A 15,136-nucleotide genomic window follows, 5' to 3' on the forward strand; every position below is an offset into this window, starting at 1 on the left:
CAGTTAAGTCATAATGAAGGGGTGACCCGTGACAATCACCCACTATCTTCGTTACTCGCTTAGCCAAGATCCGCGTGCCTGACAACCACAAGCGGTCTACATGATGTTCAACGTAGTCATTGGATGACAGTCAGAGTATATTCTCTTGGGTCTCTAATCCACGGACTGAGTCCGTGAGATTAGGATCTTCGTGGTATAGGCTAGAACAATTGGCAGCATTCCTGAGATCCGGAAAGTCTAAACCTTGTTTGTGGTATTCCGAGTAGCATCTGGGAAGGGATGACTGTGACGAGCTTCAAACTTGCGAATGTTGGGCGCAGTGATAGTGTGCAAAAGGATAGAGAGATCCTATTCCGACGCTAGTGAGAACCGACAGATGATTAGCCGTGCGGTAGCTGTACCTGGTATTTTTCATCCGAGACGAGAAATTCGACAGTTGATTAGCCGTTCGGAAACCGTACCTGGTATTTTTCATCCGAGAGGATCATACAGCTTGCCATGGAAGGGATCACGCTTGGTTGGAAGAAGACAATAGGAAAGCAGAGGTTCAGAAGCAACAAAGCATCGCCAAACGCTTATCTGAAATTCCCACCAATGAATCACATAACTATCTTTATTTTATTTTATGTTTTATTTATCTTTTAATTATCAAAACCTCATAACCATATGAATCCGCCTGACTAAGATTTACAAGATGACCATAGCCTGCTTCAAGCCGACAATCTTCGTGGGATCGACCCTTACTCACGTAAGGTATTACTTGGACGACCCAGTGCACTTGCTGGTTAGTTGTGCGGAGTTGTGAAAAGTGTGAATCATAATTTCGTGCACCAAGTTTTTGGCGCCGTTGCCTGGAATTGTTCGAATTTGGACAACTGACGGTTTATCTTGTTGCTTAGATTAGGTAATTTTATTTTATGTTTAAGCCTTTTATTTTTATTTTCAAAAAAACAAAAAAAAATTGTTCTTCAGAGTTTTTAAGAATGAATTCTAGAGCTTAATGAGATATGTTAAAGCCTGGCTGGCTATTAAGCCATGTCTAATCTTTTGGACCGAGGTTTTCACTTTCCATTGTAGAAAGGACATGTCTGTATTTGTTATGTTAAAGCTTGGCTGGCCATTTGGCCATGTCTAATTCTTTTGGACCGGAGCTTTAGACTAACATTGCACGAATCCTGGAATTCTTATTAAAAATTTTGAATTTCTTTATTTTATTTTTCCAAAATAATTTCGAAAAATACAAAAAAAATTTAATAAAATCATAAAACCAAAAAAAAATTTGTGTTTCTTGTTTGAGTCTTCTGTCAAATTTTAAGTTTGGTGTCAATTGCATGTTTTAATCTTTCTTAAATTTTCGAAAACATATGCATTGTGTTCTTCTTGATCTTCAAGTTGTTCTTGATGATTTTCCTTGTTTGATCTTTAACTTTTCTTGTTTTGTGTTTTTTGTTGTTTTTCATATGCATTTTTGAATTTATAGTATCTAAACATTAAAAATTTCTAAGTTTGGTGTCTTGCATGTGTTTCTTTACTTAAAAGTTTTCAAAAATATGTTCTTGATGTTCATCATGATCTTCAAAGTGTTATTGGTGTTCATGTTGACATTCAAAGTGTTCTTGCATGCATTAGTTGTTTTGATCTTAAATTTTTATGTTTTGTGTCATTTTGTTATTTTTCTCTTTCTTCATTAATTCAAAAAAAATAAAAAATAATATCTCTCCTTATTTTACTCAAAAATTTCGAAATTTTAGGTTGATTTAGTCAAAAATTTTAAATTTAGTTATTTCTTGTTAGTCAAGTCAAAATTTCAATTTAAAAATTTTATCTTTTCAAATCTTTTTTCAAAAAAATCAAATCTTTCTCATTTTTCTTCTTAATATTTTCGAATTTCTTAAATAAATTTTAAAAAAAATATTTTTCTTATTTTTATTTCACATTTTCGAAAACTTTACTAATAATTAATGTTTCGATTCAAAAATTTCAAGTTTGTTACTTTCTTGTTAAGAAAGGTTCAACCTTTAAATTCTAGAATCATATCTTTTAGTTTCTTGTTAGTCAAGTCATCAACTTTAATTTTCAAAATCAAATCTTTTTAAATTTCTTTTTCAAATCTTTTTCAAAATAAATTTCAATCATATCTTTTTCACAACTTAATATCAAAATCTTTTTCTAACTTCTTATCTTTTCAAAATTTATTTTCAAATTTTTTCAATCTACCACTTGATTTGTTTGTTTTAATTTTAAAAAGTTTACTATTTCTTATCTTTTTCAAAACCACCTAACTACTTTTCTCTCTCTAATTTTCGAAAATCACTAACCACTTTTTCAAAATTCTTTTTAATTAACTAATTGTTTTAAATTCTAATTTTATTTTATTTCTTTTCTTAAATTTCGAATTCTAACTAATAATTAAAATAAAAAAATATTTTTATTTTATTTTAATTAATATTCGAATACTCTCTCTCTCTCTCTCATCTCTTTCCATTTATTTATTTATTTACTAACACTTTTCTTCATCTAATAATTCGAACCCTCTCTCTCTCTCTGTGTTCGAATTTCTTCTTCTTCCTTCTTCATTCTATTCTTATTTTCCTCTGACACATAAAGGAATCTCTATACTGTGACATAGAGGATTCCTCTTCTCTCTTTGTTCTCTTTTTTTTCATATGAGCAGGAATAAGGATAAGAACATTCTTGTTGAAGCTGATCCTGAACCTGAAAGGACTCTGAAGAGGAAGCTAAGAGAAGCTAAAACACAACACTCTGGAGAGGACCTTACAGAAATTTTCGAAAAAGAAGTAGCTATGGCAGCCAAACCCAATAACAATGGTGGAGATGCAAGGAAGGTGCTTGGTGACTTTACTGTACCAACTTCTAACTTCTATGGAAGAAGCATCTCAATTCCGGCAATTGGAGCAAACAACTTTGAGCTTAAGCCTCAATTAGTTTCTCTAATGCAGCAGAATTGCAAGTTTCATGGACTTCCATTGGAAGATCCTCATCAATTCTTAGCTGAATTCTTGCAAATCTGTGACACTGTTAAGACCAATGGGGTTAATCCCGAGGTCTACAGACTTATGCTTTTCCCCTTTGCTGTAAGAGACAGAGCTAGGATATAGTTGGACTCACAACCTAAAGAAAGCCTGAACTCTTGGGAAAAGTTGGTCAATACTTTCTTGGCCAAATTCTTTCCACCTCAAATGTTGAGCAAGCTTAGAGTGGAAGTCCAAACCTTCATACAGAAGGAAGGTGAATCCCTCTATGAAGCTTGGGAAAGATACAAGCAATTGATCAGAAGGTGTCCTTCTGACATGCTTTCAGAATGGAGCATCTTATGTATATTCTATGATGATCTATCTGAATTGTCCAAGATGTCATTGGACCACTCTACTGATGGATCTATTCATCTAAAGAAAACACCTACAGAAGCCCAGGAACTCATTGAGATGGTTGCAAATAACCAGTTCATGTACACTTCTGAAAGAAATCCTGTGAATAATGGGATGACTCAGAAGAAATGAGTTCTTGAGATTGATACTCTGAATGCCATATTGGTTCAGAATAAAATATTGACTCAGCAAGTCAATATGATTTCTCAGAATCTGACTGGAATGCAAGCTGCATCTGGCAGTACTAAAGAAGCCTCCTCTGAAGGAGAAGCATATGACCCTGAGAATCCTGCAATGGAAGAGGTGAATTACATGGGAGAATCCTATGGAAACACTTATAATCCTTCATGGAGGAATCATCCTAATTTCTCATGGAAGGATCAACAGAAGCCTTAACAAGGCGTCAATAATAATAATGGTGGGAGAAATAGGATTGGCAATAGCAAGCCTTTTCCATCATCTTCTGAGCAACAGACAGAGAATTCTAAGCAGAGCCTCTCTGACTTAGCAACCATAGTCTCTGATCTATCTAAGACCACTCTCAGTTTCATGACTGAAACAAGGTCCTCCATCAGAAATTTGGAGGCACAAGTGGGTCAGCTGAGTAAAAGAGTTACTGAAACTCCTCCTAGTACTCTCCCACGCAACACAGAAGGGAATCCAAAGAGAGAGTGCAAGGCCATTAATATACCCAAAGTGGCCGAACCTATAGAGGAGGAAGAGGCAGTGATTTCCAGTGAGGAAGACCTCAATGGACGTCCACTGACCACTAAGGAGTTCCCTAATGAGGAACCAAAGGAATCTGAGGCTCACATAGAGACCATAAAGATTCCACTGAACTTACTGTTGCCATTTATGAGCTCTGATGAATATTCTTCCTCTGAAGAAGATGAAGATATTGTTGAAGAGTAAGTTTTTCAGTATCTAGGAGCAATCATGAAGTTGAATGCCAAGTTATTTGGTAATGAGACTTGGGAGGATGAACCTCCATTGCTCATCAATGAACTGAATGCTTTGGTTCAACTGAAATTACCTCAGAAGAAACCAGATCCTGAAAAGTTCTTAATCCCTTGTACCATAGGCACCATGACCTTTGAGAAGGCTCTGTGTGACCTGGGGTCAGGAATAAACCTCATGCCACTCTCTGTAATGGAGAAACTAGGGATCTTTGAGGTACTTGCTGTAAGAATCTCATTAGAAATGGCAGACAAATCAATAAAATAGGCTTATAGACTTGTAGAGGATGTCTTAGTGAAGGTTGAAGGCCTATACATCCCTGCTGACTTCATAATCCTAGACACTGGGAAGGATGAGGATGAATCCATCATCCTTGGAAGACCCTTCCTAGCCACAGCAAGGGCTGTGATTGATGTGGACAGAGGAGAGTTAGTCCTTCAATTGAATGAGGACTACCTTGTGTTTAAGGCTCAAGGATCTTCTTCTGTAACCATGGAGAGGAAACATGGTGCACGAAATTGTGATCTCTGGTAATGGCTCCAAAAACATGGTGCTCTAATCTCAATTCATAATTTGTCACAACTTCGATACAACTAACCAGCAAGTGCACTGGGTCGTCCAAGTAATAAACCTTACGTGAGTAAGGGTCGATCCCACGGAGATTGTCGGCTTGAAGCAAGCTATGGTCACCTTGTAAATCTCAGTCAGGCGGATATAAAATAGTTATGGAGTTTTCAAAAATAAATAATAAAAGAAGGATAGAAATACTTATGTAAATCATTGGTGAGAATTTCAGATAAGCGCATAGAGATGATTTCGTTCCTCTGAACCTCTGCTTTCCTACTGCCTTCATCCAATCAATCCTACTCCTTTCCATGGCTGGCTTTATGTAAGGGCATCACCGTTGTCAATGGCTACATCCCATCCTCTTGTGAAAATGGTCCAAATGCTCTGTCACAGCACGGCTAATCATCTGAGGTTCTCGATCATACTGGAATAGGATTCACCCTCCTTTTGCGTCTGTCACTACGCCCAGCAATCGCGAGTTTGAAGTTTGTCACAGTCATTCAATCCCAGAGTCCTACTCGGAATACCACAAACAAGGTTTAGACTTTCCGGACTCTCATGAATGCCGCCATCAATCTAGCTTATACAACGAAGATTTTGATTAATAGATCCAAGAGATAATCATTCAATCGAAGGTAGAACAGAAGTGGTTGTCAGGCACGCGTTCATAGGGAATGATGATGATTGTCACGTTCATCACATTCAGGTTGAAGTGCGAATGAATATCTTAGAAGCGGAATAAGTTGAGTTGAATAGAAAAACAGTAGTACTTTGCATTAATCTTTGAGGAACAGCAGAGCTCCACACCTTAATCTATGGAGTGTAGAAACTCTACCGTTGAAAATACATAAGTGAAAGGTCTAGGCATGGCCGAATGGCCAGCCCCCAAAATGTGATCAATAGATCAAAATATAATCCAAAGATGATCCAAAGATGTCTAATACAGTAGTAAAAAGTCCTATTTATAATAAACTAGCTACTAGGGTTTACAGAAATAAGTAAATGATGCATAAATCTACTTCCAGGGCCCACTTGGTGTGTGCTTGGGCTGAGCTTGAAGTCTACACGTGGAGAGGTCATTCTTGGAGTTGAACGCCAACTTGTTTCTGGCGCTGGATGCCAGAATAGGGCAGAGAGCTGGCGTTGAACGCCAGTTTGCGTCCTCTAAACCTGGGCAAAGTATGGACTATTATATATTTCTAGAAAGCCCTGGATGTCGACTTTACAACGCAATTAGAAGCGCGCCATTTTGAGTTATGTAGCTCCAGAAAATCCATTTTGAGTGCAGGGAGGTCAGAATCCAACAGCATCAGCAGTCCTTCTTCAACCTCTGAATCTGATTTTTGCTCAAGTCCCTCAATTTCAGCCAGAAAATACCTGAAATCACAGAAAAACACAAAAACTCATAGTAAAGTCCAGAAATGTGAATTTAACATAAAAACTAATGAAAACATCCCTAAAAGTAACTAGATTCTACTAAAAACATACTAAAAATAATGCCAAAAAGCGTATAAATTATCCGCTCATCACAACACCAAACTTAAATTGTTGCTTGTCCCCAAGCAACTGAAAATCAAATAGGATAAAAAGAAGAGAATATACTATAAATTTCAAACTATCAATGAAACATAGCTCCAATCAGATGAGCGGGACTTGTAGCTTTTTGCCTCTGGAATAGTTTTGGCATCTCACTCTATCCATTGAGGTTCAGAATGATTGGCATCTATAGGAACTCAGAGTTCAGATAATGTTATTGATTCTCCTAGTTCAGTATGATGATTCTTGAACACAGCTATTTTATGAGTCTTGGCCGTGGCCCTAAGCACTTTGTTTTCCAATATTACCACCGGATACTTAAATGCCACAGACACATAATTGGGTGAACCTTTTCAGATTGTGACTCAGCTTTGCTAAAGTCCCCAATTAGAGGTGTCCAGGGTTCTTAAGCACACTCTTTTTTTGCTTTGGACCTTGACTTTAACCGCTCAGTCTCAAGTTTTCACTTGACACCTTCACGCCGCAAGCACATGGTTAGGGACAGCTTGGTTTAGCCGCTTAGACCAGGATTTTATTCCTTTAGGCCCTCCTATCCCTTGATGCTCAAAGCCTTGGGATCCTTTTTATTTGCCCTTGCCTTTTGGTTTTAAGGGTTATTGGCTTTTTGCTCTTGCCTCTTGGTTTTAAGAGCTTTTGGCTTTTTCTGCTTGCTTTTTCTTTTTTCTTTCTATTTTTTTTTTCGCCTATTTTTTTTTTCTGCAATCTTTGTTCTTTGCTGCTTTTTCTTGCTTCAAGAATCATTTTCATGATTTTTCAGATTATCAAATAACGTGTCTCCTTATCATCATTCTTTCAAGAGCCAACATATTTAACATTCATAAACAACAACTTCAAAAGACATATGCACTGTTCAAGCATTCATTCAGAAAACAAGAAGCATTGTCACCACATCAATATAATTAAACTAAGTTCAAGGATAAATTCAAAACTCATGTACTTCTTATTCTTTTGAATTAAAACATTTTTCATTTAAGAGAGGTGATGGATTCACAGGACATTCATAACTTTAAGACAAAGTTACTAACTACTAATGATCATGTAATGAAGACACAAACATAGATAAGCACTTAACATAAAGAAAACGAAAAATAGAGAATGTAAGAACAAGGAATGAGTCCACCTTAGTGATGGTGACGTTTTCTTCTTGAGGAACCAATGATGTCCTTGAGCTCTTCTATGTCTCTTCCTTGTCTTTGTTGCTCCTCCCTCATTGCTTTTTGATCTTCTCTTATTTCATGAAGGATGATGGAGTGCTCTTGATGTTCCACCCTTAGTTGTCCCATGTTGGAACTTAATTCTCCTAGGGAGGTGTTGATTTGTTCCCAATAATTTTGTGGAGGAAAATGCATTTGAGGCATCTCCGGGATCTCATGGTGATGAGCTTCCTGCGCCTCTTGAGCTCCATGAATGGCTCTCTTGCTTGCTCCATCTTTTTCTTAGTGATGGGCTTCTCTTCCTCAATGTGAATGTCTCCTTCTATGAAAGCTCCAGCTGAGTAACATAGATGGGAAATAAGATGAGGAAAAGCTAGCCTTGCCCCAGGGGAGGGCTTTTCAGCTATTTTGTAGAATTCAAGGGAGATGACTTCATGAACTTCTACTTCCTCTCCAATCATGATGCTATGGATCATGATGGCCCGATCCACAGTAACTTCAGATCGGTTTCTAGTGGGAATGATGGAGCGTTGGATGAACTCCAACCATCCTCTAGCCACAGGCTTGAGGTCCAGTCTTCTTAGTTGAACCGGCTTGCCTTTGGAGTCAATCTTCCATTGAGCTCCTTCCACACATATGTCCATGAAGACTTGGTCCAACCTTTGATTAAAGTTGACCCTTCTAGTGTAGGGGCACTCATCTCCTTGCATCATAGGCAAGTTAAACGCCAACCTCAGATTCTCCGGACTAAAATCTAAGTATTTCCCCCGAACCATTGTAACATAATTCTTTGGATTCGGGTTCTTACTTTGATCATGGTTCCTAGTGATCCATGCATTGGCATAGAACTCTTGAACCATTAGGATGCCGACTTGTTGGATGGGGTTTGTTAGAACTTCCCAACCTCTTCTTTGGATTTCATGTTGGATCTCCGGATACTCATTTTTCTTGAGTTTGAAAGGGACCTCGGGGATCACCTTCTTCTTGGCCACAACATCATAGAAGTGGTCTTGATGAGCTTTGGAGATGAACCTTTCCATCTCCCATAACTCGGAGGTGGAAGCTTTTGTCTTCCCTTTCCCTTTTCTAAAGGATTCTCCGGTCTTGAGTGCCATCAATGGTAATGGAAAAACAAAAAGCTTATGCTTTTACCACACCAAACTTAGAATTTTGCTCACCCTCGAGCAAGAGAAGAAAGAATAGATGAAGAAGAAGAAAAAAATATGGAGAGGAGGGGGGAGGTGTGTTTTGGCCAAGAAGAGAAAAGAGGGTTGTGTTGTGTGAAAATGAGGAAGAATGGAGGGTTATATATAGGGAAGGGAGGGAGGGTAAGTTCGGCCATTTAGGGTGGGTTTGGGTGGGAAATTGATTTTGAATTTTGAAGGTAGGTGGAGTTTTTGAGGTAGGTTTATGGGGAAGAGTGGATGGATGTGAGTGGTGAAGAGGTGATGGGGAAGAGAGATTGAGGTGATTGGTGAAGGGTTTTGGGGAAGAGTCTTTATGGGATTGTGTGAAAGAGGGGTGAGAAGAAGTAAGTGGAGGTAGGTGGGGATCCTGTGGGGTCCACAGATCCTGAGGTGATCCTGTGGGGTCCACAAATCCTGAGGTGTTCAAGGATTTACAACCTTGCACCCAATTAGGCATGCAGAATGCCCTTGCACACAACTCTGGGCGTTCAGCGCCAGATTGGTGCTTGTTCTGGGCGTTCAGTGCCAGCTCTTCTCCAGGGTGCATTTCTGGCGTTCAAACGCCCAGCTGCTGCCCATTTCTGGCATTCAACGCCAGAACCATGCTCTGTTTTGGCGTTGAACGCCCAAAACATGCTTCTTACTGGCGTTTAAACGCCAGTAAGGTCTTCCTCTAGGGTGTGATTTTTCTTCTGCTGTTTTTGATTTCGTTTTCAATTTTTATATTTATTTTGTGACACCACATGATCATGAACCTAATAAAACATGAAAAAACAATGAAAATTAGATAAATAAACATTGGGTTGCCTCCCAACAAGCGCTTCTTTAATGTCAATAGCTTGACAGTGGGCTCTCATGGAGCCTCACAGATGTGCAGAGCTTTGTTGAGACCTCCCAACACCAAACTTAGAGTTTGGATATGGGGGTTTGACACCAAACTTAGAGTTTGGTTGTGGCCTCCCAACACCAAACTCAGAGTTTGACTGTGGGGGCTTTGTTTGACTCTGCTTTGAGAGAAGCTTTTTATGCTTCCTCTCCATGGATGCAGAGAGAGTTCCTTGAGTTGTAAACACAAGGTTGTCCTCATTTATTTGAAGGATCAATCCTCCTCTGTCCACATCAATCACAGCTCTTGCTGTGGCTAGGAAAGGTCTTCCTAGGATGATGGATTCATCCTCATCCTTCCCAGTATCTAGGACTATGAAATCAGTAGGGATGTAAAGGCCTTCAACCTTTACTAACACGTCCTCTACTTGTCCATAAGCCTGTTTTCTTGAATTGTCTGCCATCTCTAATGATATTTTAGTAGCTTGCACCCCAAAGATTTCCAGTTTCTCTATTACAGAGAGGGGCATGAGGTTTATTCCTGAACCAAGGTCACACAGAGCCTTAAAGATCATGGTGCCTATGGTACAAGGTATTATGAACTTTCCAGGATCCTGTCTCTTCTGAGGCAATGTCAGTGGATCCAGATCACTTAGTTCATTAGTGAACAAGGGAGGTTCATCTTCCCAAGTTTCAATGCCAAATAATTTGGCATTCAGCTTCATGATTGCACCAAGGTACTTGGTGACTTGCTCATCAGTGACATCCTCATTCTCTTCAGAAGAGGAATACTCATCAGAGCTCATGAATGGCATAAGGAGGTTTAATGGAATCTCTATGGTCTCTAGTTGAGCCTCAGATTCTTTTGGTTCCTCAGAGGGAAGCTCCTTATTGATCACTGGGCGTCCCAGGAGGTCTTCCTCACTGGGATTCACGTCCTCTCCCACCCTTACAGGTTCGGCCATGGTAATTAATTCAATGGCCTTGCACTCTCCTTTTGGATTTTCTTCTGTATTGCTTGGGAGAGTACTAGGAGGGATTTCAGTGATCCTTTTACTCAGCTGGCCCACTTGTGCTTCCAAATTTCTAATGGAAGACCTTGTTTCATTCATGAAACTCACAGTGGCCTTAGATAGATCAGAGACTAAGTTTGCTAAATTAGAAGTATTTTGTTCAGAGTTCTCTGTCTGTTGCTGAGTGGATGATGGAAAAGGTTTACTATTGTTAAACCTGTTTCTTCCACCATTATTAAAGCCTTGTTGAGGCTTTTGATCCTTCCATGAGAAATTTGGATGATTTCTCCATGATGGGTTATAGGTGTTTCCATAAGGTTCACCCATATAATTTACCTCTGCTATTGCAGGGTTTTCAGGATCATAAGCTTCTTCTTCAGAAGATGCCTCTTGAGTATTGTTGGATGCAGCTTGCATTCCATTCAGACTCTGAGAAATCATATTGACTTGCTGAGTCAATATTTTGTTCTGAGCCAATATGGCATTCAGAGTATCAATTTCAAGAACTCCCTTCTTCATAGGCGTCCCATTACTCACAGGATTCCTCTCAGAAGTGTACATGAACTGGTTATTAGCAACCATGTCAATGATTTCTTGAGCTTCTGCAGGTGTTTTCTTTAGGTGAATGGATCCACCTACAGAAGTATCCAATGACATCTTTGATAGCTCAGATAAACCATCATAGAATATATCCAGGATGGTCCATTCTGAAAGCATGTCAGAAGGACACTTTTTGGTCAGCTGCTTGTATCTTTCCCAAGCTTCATAGAGGGATTCACCTTCTTTCTGTCTGAAGGTTTGAACATCCACTCTAAGCTTGCTCAGCTTTTGAGGAGGAAAAAACTTGGCTAAGAAAGCCGTGACCAGCTTATCCCAAGAGTTCAGGCTGTCTTTGGGTTTAGAGTCCAACCACACTCTAGCTCTGTCTCTTACAGCAAAAGGGAAAAGCATGAGCCTGTAGACTTCAGGATCTACTCCATTAGTCTTAACAGTATCACATATCTGCAAGAATTCAGTTAAGAACTGAAAAGGATCTTCAGATGGAAGTCCATGAAACTTGTAGTTCTGCTGCATCAGAGAAACTAATTGAGGTTTCAGCTCAAAGTTGTTTGCTCCAATGGCAGGAATGGAGATGCTTCTTCCATGTAAATTGGAATTAGGTGTAGTAAAGTCACCAAGCATCCTCCTTGCATTATTATTATTTTCGGCTGCCATCTCCTCCTCATGTTCGAAAATTTCTGAAAGGTTATCTCTGGATTGTTGTAATTTAGCTTCTCTTAGTTTCCTCTTCAAAGTCCTTTCAGATTCTGGATCTACTTCAACAAGAATATTCTTGTCATTGCTCCTGCTCATATGAAAAAGAGGGCCAGAAAAATAATAATAATAATAATAATAGGGATCCTTTTTACCACAGTATAGAGGTCCCTATGTGAGTAGAAGAAAAGAAGAAGAAAATCTGAACTCAGAGAGAGAGAGAGGGAGTTCAGATTTTTGGTGAGTGATGTGAGGAGGAGATGTTAGTGGATGAATAAATAAATAGAATAAGATGAGAGAGGAAAAATTTCGAAAATAATTTTTTTTTTTTTTGAAAAAGAGTTAGTGATTTTTGAAAATAGTTTTTGAAAAAGGTTAGTAGTTTTCGAAAATTAAAATCAAAAATTAAAATAATTAGTTAATTAAAAAGAATTTTTGAAAAACAGGGAAGATATTTTAGAAAATTAGAGAGAGAGAGTTAGTTAGGTAGTTTTGAAAAAGATAAGAAACAAACAAAAATTTAGTTAGTTAGTTGAAACAAATTTTGAAAAGATAAGAAGTTAGGAAGTTAGAAAAGGTATTTTGAAATCAAATTTTTGAAAAAGATAAGATAAGAAGATATTTTTGAAAAGATGTGATTGAAATTAGTTTTGAAAAAGATTTGATTTTTAAAATCACAATTAATGACTTGATTCACAAGAAATCACGAGATATGATTCTAGAACTCAAAGTTTGAATCTTTCTTAACAAGCAAGTAACAAACTTGAAATTTTTGAATCAAAACATTAATTGGTGATGTTATTTTCGAAAATTATGTGAAAAAGATAAGAAAAATATTTTTGAAAAATATTTTTAAAATTTTTGAAAATAAATAAGAAAAATGAAAAAGATTTGATTTTTGAAAAAGACTTTGAAAAAGATAAGATTTTTAAATTGAAAATTTGATTTGACTCATAAAAATAACTAGATTTTAAAAAGTTTTGAAAAAGTCAACTCAAATTTTCGAATTTATGAGAAGAAAAAGGGAAAGATATTTTTTTTATTTTTGAATTTTTATGATGAGAGAGAGAAACATGAAAATGATGCAATGCATGAAAATTTTGGATCAAAACAATGAATGCATGCAAGAATGCTATGAATGTCAAGATGAACACCAAGAACACTTTGAATGTCAAGATGAACATCAAGAACTTATTTTTGAAAATTTTTTTATATGCAAAGAAAACATGCAAGACACCAAACTTAGAAATCTTTCATGTTTAGACTCTATGGATGCAAAAATGCACATGAAAAACAAGAAAAGACACAAAACATGAAAACATCAAGATCAAACAAGAAGACTTACCAAGAACAACTTGAAGATCATGAAGAACACTATGAATGCATGAAATTTCGAAAAATGCAAGATGAATATGCAATTGACACCAAACTTTAAATCTGACTCAAGACTCAAACAAGAAACATGAACTATTTTTATTTTTATGATTTTATGATTTTTTTGTATTTTCTATTAATTTTTTTGAAAATCATTTTGAAAAAGAAAAAAATAAGGCTTCCAAAATTTTTAATATGAATTCCAGGAATCTTATGCTCTTTAGTCTAAAGCTCCAATCAAAGGGTTAGGCATGGCTTAATAGCCAGCCAAGCTTTAGTATGTAACTCAGACATGACACGCCTGACATACCCTATCCAAAGAAATTAGGCATGGCTTTACAGCCAGCCAGGCTTAAACATGCTTCATGAAATGCTAGAATTCATTCTTAAAAATTCTGAAGAAAAATATATTTTTGAAAACATTTTTATGAAAATTTTTTTCAAAAACAGGTGAGAAATTTTTTTGAAAGATTTTTGAAAAATTTTTGAAAAGAAAACAAAAAGAAAATTACCTAATCTGAGCAACAAGATGAACCGTCAGTTGTTCAAACTCGAACAATCCCCGGCAACGGCGCCAAAAACATGGTGCACGAAATTGTGATCTCTGGTAATGGCTCCAAAAACTTGGTGCTCTAATCTCAATTCATAATTTGTCACAACTTCGATACAACTAACCAGCAAGTGCACTGGGTCGTCCAAGTAATAAACCTTACGTGAGTAAGGGTCGATCCCACGGAGATTGTCGGCTTGAAGCAAGCTATGGTCACCTTGTAAATCTCAGTCAGGCGGATTTAAAATAGTTATGGAGTTTTCGAAAATAAATAATAAAAGAAGGATAGAAATACTTATGTAAATCATTGGTGAGAATTTCAGATAAGCGCATAGAGATGCTTTCGTTCCTCTGAACCTCTGCTTTCCTGCTGCCTTCATCCAATCAATCCTACTCCTTTCCATGGCTGGCTTTATGTAAGGACATCACCGTTGTCAATGGCTACATCCCAACCTCTTGTGAAAATGGTCCAAATGCTCTGTCACAACACGGCTAATCATCTGAGGTTCTCGATCATACTGGAATAGGATTCACCCTCCTTTTGCGTCTGTCACTACGCCCAGCAATTGCGAGTTTGAAGTTCGTCACAGTCATTCAATCCCAGAGTCCTACTAGGAATACCACAAACAAGGTTTAGACTTTCCGGACTCTCATGAATGCCGCCATCAATCTAGCTTATACCACGAAGATTCTGATTAAGAGATCCAAGAGATAATCATTCAATCGAAGGTAGAACGGAAGTGGTTGTCAGGCATGCGTTCATAGGGAATGATGATGATTGTCACGTTCATCACATTCAGGTTGAAGTGAAAATGAATATCTTAGAAGCGGAATAAGTTGAGTTGAATAGAAAAATAGTAGTACTTTGCATTAATCTTTGAGGAATAGCAGAGCTCCACACCTTAATCTATGGAGTGTAGAAACTCTACCGTTGAAAATACATAAGTGAAAGGTCCAGGCATGGCCAAATGGCCAGCCCCCAAAACGTGATCAATAGATCAAAATATAATCCAAAGATGATCCAAAGATGTCTAATACAGTAGTAAAAAGTCCTATTTATAATAAACTAGCTACTAGGATTTACAGAAGTAAGTAAATGATGCATAAATCCACTTCCGGGGCCCACTTGGTGTGTGCTTGGGCTGAGCTTGAAGTCTACACGTGGAGAGGTCATTCTTGGAGTTGAACGCCAGCTTTTGTGCCATTTTGGGCGTTGAACTCCACTTTGCAACTTGTTTCTGGCGCTGGACGCCAAAATTGGGCAGAGAGCTGGCGTTGAACGCCAATTTGAATCTTCTAAACTTGGACA

The 15,136-nt window shown here is 37.7% G+C and overlaps 2 non-coding genes across 2 annotated transcripts; one reads left to right on the forward strand and one right to left on the reverse strand.

Annotated features, from left to right (window-relative positions):
• Positions 1-3,209: 3,209 nt before the first annotated feature.
• On the reverse strand, positions 3,210-3,317 carry LOC112738952 (small nucleolar RNA R71). Its single transcript, XR_003169899.1, has one exon. It is a non-coding gene; the product is annotated as a small nucleolar RNA R71 (small nucleolar RNA).
• Positions 3,318-11,360: 8,043 nt separating this feature from the next.
• LOC112739410 (small nucleolar RNA R71) lies at positions 11,361-11,468 on the forward strand. The gene has a single exon (XR_003170347.1). It is a non-coding gene; the product is annotated as a small nucleolar RNA R71 (small nucleolar RNA).
• The last annotated feature ends 3,668 nt before the right edge of the window (positions 11,469-15,136 follow it).

The sequence above is a fragment of the Arachis hypogaea genome, chromosome 13 (assembly GCF_003086295.3).
Source record: "Arachis hypogaea cultivar Tifrunner chromosome 13, arahy.Tifrunner.gnm2.J5K5, whole genome shotgun sequence".
NCBI classification, from domain to species: domain Eukaryota; kingdom Viridiplantae; phylum Streptophyta; class Magnoliopsida; order Fabales; family Fabaceae; genus Arachis; species Arachis hypogaea.